Source organism: Acomys minous (genome assembly GCF_964271855.1).
Source record: "Acomys minous genome assembly, chromosome: 2".
Taxonomy (NCBI): Eukaryota; Metazoa; Chordata; class Mammalia; order Rodentia; family Muridae; genus Acomys; species Acomys minous.
The window spans coordinates 29,650,900-29,660,760 of NC_140484.1; the positions used below are offsets into that span (position 1 = coordinate 29,650,900).

At 44.0% G+C, this 9,861-nt stretch overlaps 1 pseudogene across 1 annotated transcript; it reads right to left on the reverse strand.

Annotated features, from left to right (window-relative positions):
• Positions 1-2,748: 2,748 nt before the first annotated feature.
• On the reverse strand, positions 2,749-3,186 carry LOC311589892 (protein S100-A6-like; annotated as a pseudogene). The gene has a single exon. The product of its transcript is annotated as a protein S100-A6-like (transcript).
• Between the last annotated feature and the right edge of the window lie 6,675 nt (positions 3,187-9,861).

Here is a 9,861-nt window from a genome sequence, read left to right on the forward strand (position 1 = left end):
TAGCCTGGTCTACAGAGTGAGTTCCAGGACACACAACCAGAGACAGATAGACAGACAGACATAACTAAACAGTCGGGTCATGGTGTGAGCCCAAACCATCATAGTCTCAGCTCCAAGTCTTTCTTGAATGATCATCTGACAAGCTGTAAATCTCTTAGAGGCAAGTTACTCTGGCTGCCCAGCAGTGTTTGCTTCCAGTGAGAGGATCTACTGTTTGACTAGTCTGACAGCCAAAGAAAGGGGCACAGGAGTTCAAAACTCCAGTGTGCAGAGAGTGAGAGACCTGGGAACACTCAGACCTAAGTGACACGTCTTCATCAAACCTCTTTCCTCAGGGCTTTGGGAACTATGTGGAAGAATAGGTAGAATAATTTTAAGAGCCGAGGCTGGAGAGATGGCTCAGCGGCTAAGGGCACTGACTGTGCTTCTAGAGGACCCGGGTTCAAATCCCAGTACCCACATGATAGCTCAGAACTGTCTGTAACTCCAAGATCTGACACTCTGATATAGACATACTTGCAGGCAGGCAAAGCACCAATACACATAAAATAAAGGTTTTAAAAAGTTTTTAAAAAATGGTAAGACCCAGAAGTGTTAGGCAAACACACATATGAACTCACAGAGACTGTGCAAGCATACATAGGGCCTGCACTGGGGGGGGGGGGGAGACACAAGCTCCCTCCTTAGCTAAGAAGGTGTCTCCCACTGATAACCATTCCCAAGAAAACCTAGTTTCTTCAAGGGAGTCTCTCTGGGTATACAACCCACACATAAGGCCAGGCTCCATCCCAGCAGCGAATGGCCAATTTAAGATCAACTCAAAGGTATTTTTGGAGTTTTGTTTTGTTTTGTTTGTTTTTTGTTTGTTTGTTTGTTTTGAGACAAGGTTCCTCTATGTAATAGTCCTGGCTGTCCTAGACTCACTCTGTAGACCAGGCTGGCCTGGAACTCACAGAGATCTACCTGCCCCTTTGGCTTTCGAATGCTGGATTAAAAAGCATGTGCCACCACCGCTTGGCATCATTTCTCAAAAGAGAAATAGATGAAATGGTGGAGAGGAAGGAAGGACTTAGGAGGAGATGGGGAAGCAAAAACTATGACCAGAATGTAATATATAATAACTTTTACTATTAGTTAAAATGTTTTAAATTATTTTGTGTGTACATATGGGTGTATAGTCCTGAATGCAGGAGCCCACAGAGGTCTGAAGAGATGCTAGATTCCCTAGAAGTTACAGATGGTTGTGAGCTACCATGTAGATGACGGGAACTGAACCCACATCCTCTACAGGAGCAGTAAGTGCTCTTACCCACTGGGTTATTCTCCAGCCTAAAGAGGCCACACGTGTCTCTTTAGAATATCTTAGTTTCTGCCAGGAAGACTAATTATAAGCTAATTTACCAAAAAAAAGGAGAAGAGAAAGTTCTTTAGCAAAATTCTGATGTTTTACAATTTTGAAAATTATATTTATTTATGTGTTTGTACACGTGTGTGAAGCTTCAATTCTTTTTTATGTGATGTAAGTGTATGAATGTTTTGCCTGTATGTGTGTATGTATGTATGTATGTATGTGTGTGTGTATGTATGTGTGTGTATGTATGTGGGAGTGTGTGTATGTGTTTATGTATGCATACGCTCCTTGCCCATGACCAATGCCTGGATCCTGTGGAACTAATGTTTCAAACTGTTGTGAGCCACCTCGCAGTTGCTGGGAATCAAACCTGGATTCTCCAAAAGAGCAGCAAGTGCTCTTTACTACTAAGCCATCTCTCCCATCATTGAAGCTGGGATTCTTGACTCTGCTACCAAAATAATAATAATATTTTATGTATATGTATATATGTATATATATGTATGTATGTATATATATATACATATATATGATTTTGGTAGTTTCTAAAGCTATATCTCAAAAGATTGCTTAAAACAGGAAATGGTGTCTCACATCTGTAATCAAAGCACTAGGAAGGCTGAGACAGGAGGATTACTGTGTGTTCAAAGTCAATACTGGGGCTATGTAGTGAGTTTCAGAACAGCCTGGGCCATAGAGTGAGACTCTATCTCAACAACAAAACAACAGACTGGGAGATGAGAAGGCTGAGCTGGTAAACGTCTTGCCACTAAGCCTGGTGTCCCAAGTGTGATCCTGGGGGCTTTCATGGTAGAAGGAGTGAACCAAATTCTGAAAGTTGTCCTGTGACCTCCACACACGTGCAATCGCACTCACATACACACAAGAATAAGTAGATGATAGATAATAGATAGTAGATACATAGACAGATAGAGATAGATAGTAAATAGACAGATGATAGATAGATAGATAGATAAATAGTAGATGGAGAGAGAGAGAGAGAGAGAGAGAGAGAGAGAGAGAGAGAAAGGCAAGAAAAATCATAACCATGTGAGCTCAGTGCTTATACCACTTTGATGTTCAAGTTTCATTCCTCTCAGAGCGGGACAAGTCAAGTGTTTTCCTGCTTTATCACCAATATGGAGTATCTCTAGGAGGTCCATGGTTGAGAGCAGCACATTAGGGCCAAGAGTCCCTTTTCCCTTTCCCTCCCCGTCTTCTTCCCTCCCTCCCTTCCACTCATCTTTCCTTCTTTTTTCTACAGTATTCCTTTGTAGCACAGGCTAGCTTCACATTCAAGATCCTCTGCCTCTGATGTTACAGGCATGTCCTGCCATGCCTGGTCTCTATATCTACTTCTAATTCTTATTCTTTTTTTAATTTTATTTTTATTTTTTTAGATGTAACAAAACAAAAAAAAGTTTGTTGTACAATTACCTACCACTGGATTTGACTGAGATATGCCCCTACCGAGGGCATCTCTGCCTTCCCGTTACTGGAGAGCTTCGTTGTAGATCAAAGCCAAGACCCCCAGGAAGGTGACATATTCCTGGAAGTTTACTTCCTGGTCCTTGTTGCGGTCCAGATCCTCCATCAGCCTCGTAATTTCAGCCTCCTGTAGTTTAGAGCCAATGGTGTGAGCTCCTTCTGGATCAGCTCCTTCAGCTCCTTCTTGCTCAGGGTGTGCTTGTCACCCTCCTTGCCAGAGTACTTGTGGAAGATGGCCACAAGAAGGCCGATGGCCTGATCCAGGGGGCACGCCATGTCTGACCACTGGGCTAGAAGAAGCGCACCACCATAGACAGCGACAGCGAAGCCGCAAAGGAGTGGTCCAAGGGGATCTAATTCTTATTCTTATTTTAAGGGTATCTCAACACCCTTCTCTTTGACCTGGCTCTAAATATCCAGGCTGGAAGAGAAGAGTCTCTGTGACCTGCAGATGTAGTTATGAAATGCAGCTCTGACCATGTCAGCCAAGATGCATCTAGTAGGTGACAGTTTAAATGTATGGCTGCTGAGTGCTTACCAGGGCTGAAGGGACATGACGGATAAACACTCACTGGGTTTGGCTTTCCCCCCTGGGGTGATGAAAACACTTTGGGACTAGATGGAGGAGCACAGCATCACAATTCTCTGAAAACGCTGTATGCTGCTAAATTGTTTGCTCTACTGGGGCCCAGGGGCCCTCTCTCCATCCCCACCTCACCCCGGTCTTCTTCCATTCCTCCCTTTCACTCAACTTTCCTTCTTTTTTCCACAGTCTCTCTTTGTAGCACAGGTTAGCCTCAAATTCAATATCCTTCTGCCTCAGGCTCCTAAAGCCCTTATAAATATATTAAGGGCTGGGCTGGAGAGATGGCTCAGAGGTTAAAAAGCATTGACTGCTCTTCCAGAGGACCTGAGTTCAATTCCCAGCAACCACATAGTGGCTCACAACCATCTATAATGTGATCTGATGCCCTCTTCTGGTGTGCAGATGTACATGCAGGCAGAGGGCTATATAAATAATAAATAAATAAATAAATAAATAAATAAATAAATAAATAAATAAAATTAAAAAAAATATTAAGAGTTGTAGAGAGGGTTTTTTGTTTTTGTTTTTGTTTTGACCAATTAAAAAGCTATATGCCAATGAAATTTTACATGTATGCACCTCATGTTTCTTTTTTCATGTTTGATTTAAGGATATTTACTGTGGAAGGAATTGCCTCATTTCAGAGAAATGGAAAGATGTCTGCAGTGGCAAAAGATGTAATTAAAACACTTCCATTGTGTCCAAGGAAGATACAAAATATAGGAGCAAAGAAGATAGTCTGGATAGAAACAAAAACTCTCAAGTATGAATCTTTTTAATTATTAAAATAAGAACTCTCAGATAGTGTTCTGGTTTATGCAGTTCTGAAAAGGAGAGTAAGCAATCCACCCAGGTTAAGTGTCTTCAGGGACCACTTTCATTTTTTCACACCATCAGGCTACTGTTGACACTGTTGACAACTTTAAACCATTGTAAGGGGCCTCTAAGACCAAGATCATTTTCTGTCAACAAAGGACTCTTTTTCTGTTTATTTGTTTGAGACAGGGTTTCTCTATGTATCCCTGGCTGTCCTGGACTCACTCTGTAGACCAGGCCGGCCTTGAACTCAGAGATCCACCTGCCTCTACCTCCTGAGTGCTGGGATTAAAGGTGTGCACCACCACATCCTGCTCAAAAGACCATCTTTAAACATGTCTCTCCATGCCAAAACGGAGGTCCAGACTGAGCTGGAAGGTGTCTTTTCCACCCACAGCTCAGTCTGGGACCTTAATCTCTGACATTTCCAGGGCTCAGGCAGGCAGAAGAGCCTGCTGAAGACACGGAATCCATTTAAATTAGCAACTGGAGTTGTTTTCACGAGTGCTTATGTTTACTTCAGTTCTTCCACGGGGTTGGCCCTGCTGGCTTGCTGTTCTTTTTCACCGTGAAGGGAGTAAAACAGCTTGTTCAGGCTCATGTGAAAGCGCTCTTTTATTTAGCGAGCTAGGTGGAAAGAGTCATCACAACAGCTCTAGGACTGGTACCCAGAGCAGAGTGATGGTAATCCCAATCCGAACATTACGAGTTTGGGGAGATTTTCACATCTCACTTAACAATGACATGACTAGCCATCAAATCATCACTACAACCTCCCATGTCAGGTAATCATGAAGATGTGCATTAGGGTTTAGAAGTGAGAAGAATGCCCACGTGTCCTCCTACCTACCACGTGTCTTCCTGGCACCCTTTACCCTGTACCTACCTGACACTATTCAGGTTCACCACACCCCAGATGTTGGGATGATATGGCTTTTGCCGTTCTGTATCCCCCTGGAACGTATGACATGATTTGAGTCCAGCAAATGACAAAAAAGGTCTTGTCCTAATTGCATCATGTTGAGTTACCCAAGTTAGGAAAGTGTTGTGAAAGCAAATGGAAATAGGAGCTTGTTCAAATATTTGGCATTGTGAAGCCCAACACATTGGTCTTACAAGAAGAAGGGACATGAAGCTTTATCTGTAGCTTGGTGTTATTCTTTTATTGTTATATATTAATTACACAGAGGAATAGGTTCATTTGGACATTTTAATATGTAGATATAATGTATTTTGATGGTGCTCACTCCCGTTACTTTCTTCTGTCTCGCTCCCACTCAATAATCCTCTTCCTCTATACAATTAGTCCCTCTTCCACTTTCATGTTTTTTTCTTTTTTATAATTTACTTTGTATTTATTATTTGTGTGTGTGTGTGTGTGTGTGTGTGTGTGTGTGTGTGTACATTGAGGGGTGGCGCACAACGTCACAGCATGCAGGAGGTCAGAGGACAACTTTGTGGGGTCGATTCTTTCCATCCACCTTTGTGTCAGTTCCAGGAACTGAACTTGTCCCCAGGCTTTTATGACGAGGGTCTATACCCATGGAGTCATCTTGTCCCCAGGCTTTTATGACGAGGGTCTGTACCCATGGAGTCATCTTGTTCCCAGACTTTTATGGCGAGGGTCTATACCCATGGAGGCATCTTGTTCCCAGACTTTTATGGCGAGGGTCTATACCCATGGAGGCATCTTGTCCCCAGGCTTTTATGACGAGGGTCTATACCCATGGAGGCATCTTGTCCCCAGGCTTTTATGACGAGGGTCTATACCCATGGAGGCATCTTGTCCCCAGGCTTTTATGACGAGGGTCTATACCCATGAAGTCATCTTACTGACCCTTCATTTTACTTTTTTAAAAACTCACTGAATTTAAGCAGGATTTGCTTGCGTGAGCGTGGGCAAGGGGACATGGGCTAGCTACACCACTGAAGGAAATACCTCCCCTCCTCCTCTCAGCAGCACTCTCTCCTGCCAGTGGGTCTGCAGGGAGGAGGGAGGCCACAGGAGCCCATCCCCCATCTATGATATAAGATTGACCGGCTCAATCTTGTGCAGGTCATGACAGTTGCTGTGAGTTCCCGCGTACGATGGAAGATGGTATTCCACACCATTCCACCACTTCCTCTGGCTCTTACTCTCGCTCTGTGCCCCTTTCACAGTGTTTCTTCGTGTAGGGAGGCCACCAGAGAAGACTAGTAGGATTCGGGTTTGACGCAATAAAAAGTCTTCATTAGCTGTCCGTGACTACGCTGGTGTTTAGAATCCCCAAGATTGTCTCAGAATGAGCTTTGAAGCACAAAAACCATATCCTGAGTTGACACACTTTGCTTAACAAGAACAGTTAATTTTAATTAAAATAAAATCAATGCAAGTTCAACAACAACAACAACAAAAAAAATACAAGGGGAAAAAGGAACACTATAAGAAGAATCTGTTTTCTTTTTTGTATCTTTTTGCGTGCATGTGTGGGTGTGCACACAGCACACGTGAACTACAGCACACATGTGGATAGCAGAGAACAATTTGCAGGAGTCACTTTTCTTCTGCTACCATGTGGGTCCTAGGACTCAAACTTAGGCTGGCAGGTTGGCAGGAGGCACCTCAGTCCCTGAGCCACATCTCTGGCCACAAGTAGAGTCAGTTTCCCACTGGCTCTACAGATAGAGCGCTGTTATTGTAGAGTGAATGTCCCCTACAGGGTCATGTATTTGGTTGCTTGGTCTCCAGTTGGTGGCAGTCTGTGCCTGTAAAGAGGAGTGTCACTGGAGGAAGTGGGTTCTGGGAGCAAGATTTGAAGTTTCGTGTTCTAGCCCCGTTTCCTGACTGTTCTGTACTTGCTAACTGCAGACCTGGTGTCACCACGCATCTCAACCTTCTGCTAGCACGCTTTCTCTACCACAATGGACTGCATCCCCTCCAACTGTAAGCCAAAATCAGCACTTCCTTTCTTAGATGCGTCTCATCAGCTGTTTGGTCACAACAACAAAAAACATTATTGATACAGGAAACCGGTGCTAAGAAATGAGACCACTGTTAAAAGAAACTTTTATTTTCCTGGCTCAGTTGCTGTCTGGGAGACTTACTACCTCCTTCTGCTGGCCTAGGCCTAGGCCTAGAAGCTTCTAGCCTCCATACAATCTAACCTAGGCCTAGAATGTCTTCAGCCTCTGACACTTACTGCTTAATAAGCTCACCCTTACTTGTTCTTTCTGAGCTCTGGGCTGGCTGGCTCAACTCAGCTGTTCTGGCTCAAACTCTTCTCCCAGCTGACTTATTTAATCTGGCTTCTTTCTAAGCCCAGAATTTCTCTGCTTGGCCTCAAATTAATTCAGCAATCTGCTCCAGTCTTCTGGCTTCATCTCATTTTCTGGTTCATTCTGTCTTTCCCTGAGTTCTTTCTCTGCAACCCATCTCTCTACTACTGTCCTGGTAAAACTGCCTCCTCTTTCTGTAAAACTGCCTCTAAAGTAGCTTCCTCTTCCTCTCTTCATGAGAGTTGGTTGTGTCCTAGTTTGTCAAACCTCTGGTTCATCACCTTTTCTGCCACTCAATTTGACATCACTGGATCACACAGACTTAGAAGACCTTTGGGTGTGATCTCTTGCCAGAACAGCCATGTTCTGAATTTAAATTCCTCTACAGACCATTGCTTTGTAAAACTGACCTGACTGTGCGGTTCTCAGGTCTTTGGAATGGGTTTGTAAAATGAATGTGGAAGAGTTGATAAGTTATGGCTGGAAAAGCCCCTAGGGTGCTAGAGGCAGAGTTTAATGGGCCATTTTGGTGTCTGGAGGACCAAATACCAGGATTATAGTTATGCACCACCATGCCCTGGTCCTAATGTAGAAAAACTAGGTCTAACAATTGTTATTCATTGTTTCAGATAATATTCTGTGTGATTCCCAAAATCACTAGATTTTTATTATACCTCAATTAAAGGAGAGTGAGTCCCGCTGCTGCTCCTGCCTCAGCACTCCCCCATCCGCCCCTCCCCCCACACCCCAGTCCTATGGCTGAGGTTACCTCCCCGTGTAGCTTTTACATGAGTGCTGAGGCTCTGGACTCAGGTCAGTCATCACGCATGTACAGTAATCACCCCTACCCATGGCGCCATTCCGTCGGCCTTTGCCTTTATTTATTTATTTGCATTTTGGTTTTTCGAGACAAGGTTTCTCTGTGTAGACTTGCAAAGGTTCATGCCTGTAATCTCAGCACTCCGGGAGTGAGGCAGAGGCAGGTGGATCTCTCTGAGTTCCAGGCCAGCCTGATCTACAAAGCGAGTCAAGGAAGAGGGGAGCCCTTCTTTCCCCCAAGATAAATAACAAGCCTTAGATGGTCTTGGTGAAAAGATTGCAGCCTGTTTATTTTGTGTGAAACAGAGACTTACATAAACCTTGGGCAGTAGGAGGAGTTTTGAGGGTGAATGTGTTTTATTTAATGAGGTTTGTGTTTGTTTGTTTGTTTGTTTAATGGCACCAGGGACGGTTCATTCACATAAGAAGAGGAACAAGGAACGTAATTATCTTCTGGGTGGAAGAACTCCCCGTAAGGTTAAAGGTCATTTGCTGAAAGCTAAGGCCTCATTAGCTTAGGGTGGAGTATTTCTAGGTGTCCCTGGGTGCTTGCTGAACAGGTTCTACCAGGAGAAAGAGAGATAAACCTGTTTTCCCCCTAAGAACTATCTGACATTCCTCAGGTAGAGGACGTGGAGATTCGGGCTCCCCAGATCAGGCAGAGAAAAGGGGGCCCTGCCTACAAAGAGAGTCTCATTTTGCACAGAGCTTAGGGCTATGCTCAGGGTAATGCTGAACTTTGACCTTCACAGCAGGGTCCCCAGCTCTCTGCTTCCTGTTTATTGTTTAAAATGGGAGCCTTTTCAGCTGCTGCCCCAGCTGTCCTGTCTCCTACTTCCCTGCCTTGAGGGACTGTTGTCTCTCTGGGCCCATAAGCCAAACAAACCCACCTCCCAAAGATGCTTCTGTAGATGGTGTTTATCACTGCAATTGAAAAGTAACCTGTCCCACCAGCCTCTGCCTCCCAGTGCAAGGACTAAGACTGTCACATTTTCTTTCTTTCTTTCTTTCTTTCTTTCTTTCTTTTCTTTTTGATTTTTTTGAGACAGGGTTTCTCTGTGTAGCCTTGGCTGACCTGGAACTCACTCTGTAGACCAGGCTGGCCTTGAACTCAGAGATCCACCTCCCTGTGCCTCCTGAGTGCTGGGATTAAAGGCATGAGCCACTACAGGTTTTCTTTATTAAATTTAATTTTTTCCCTTTTTTAAAAGTACACACATAAATGCAGATGCATGTGTGTTATGTGATGAATGTGGCACTCGGAGGACACTTTTTGGGAGCTGGTCCTGTCTTGCCTTTCATGGGATCCCAGGATTAGAAACTCGGGTTATTAGGCCTGCATGCAAGCCCCTCTACCTGCAAAGCCACCCCAAGGGCCAAATTTCATATTACTGTACTTGATATTTGAAAGCTATTCATGTATTTATTTATCGTGTGTATAGGTGCTTTGTCTGCATACATGTCTGTATAATATGTGTGGCTCATGTCTGTGGAAGCCAGAAGAAAAAATTGGATCCCCTTGTGAGCTTCCCTGTGGGTACTAGGA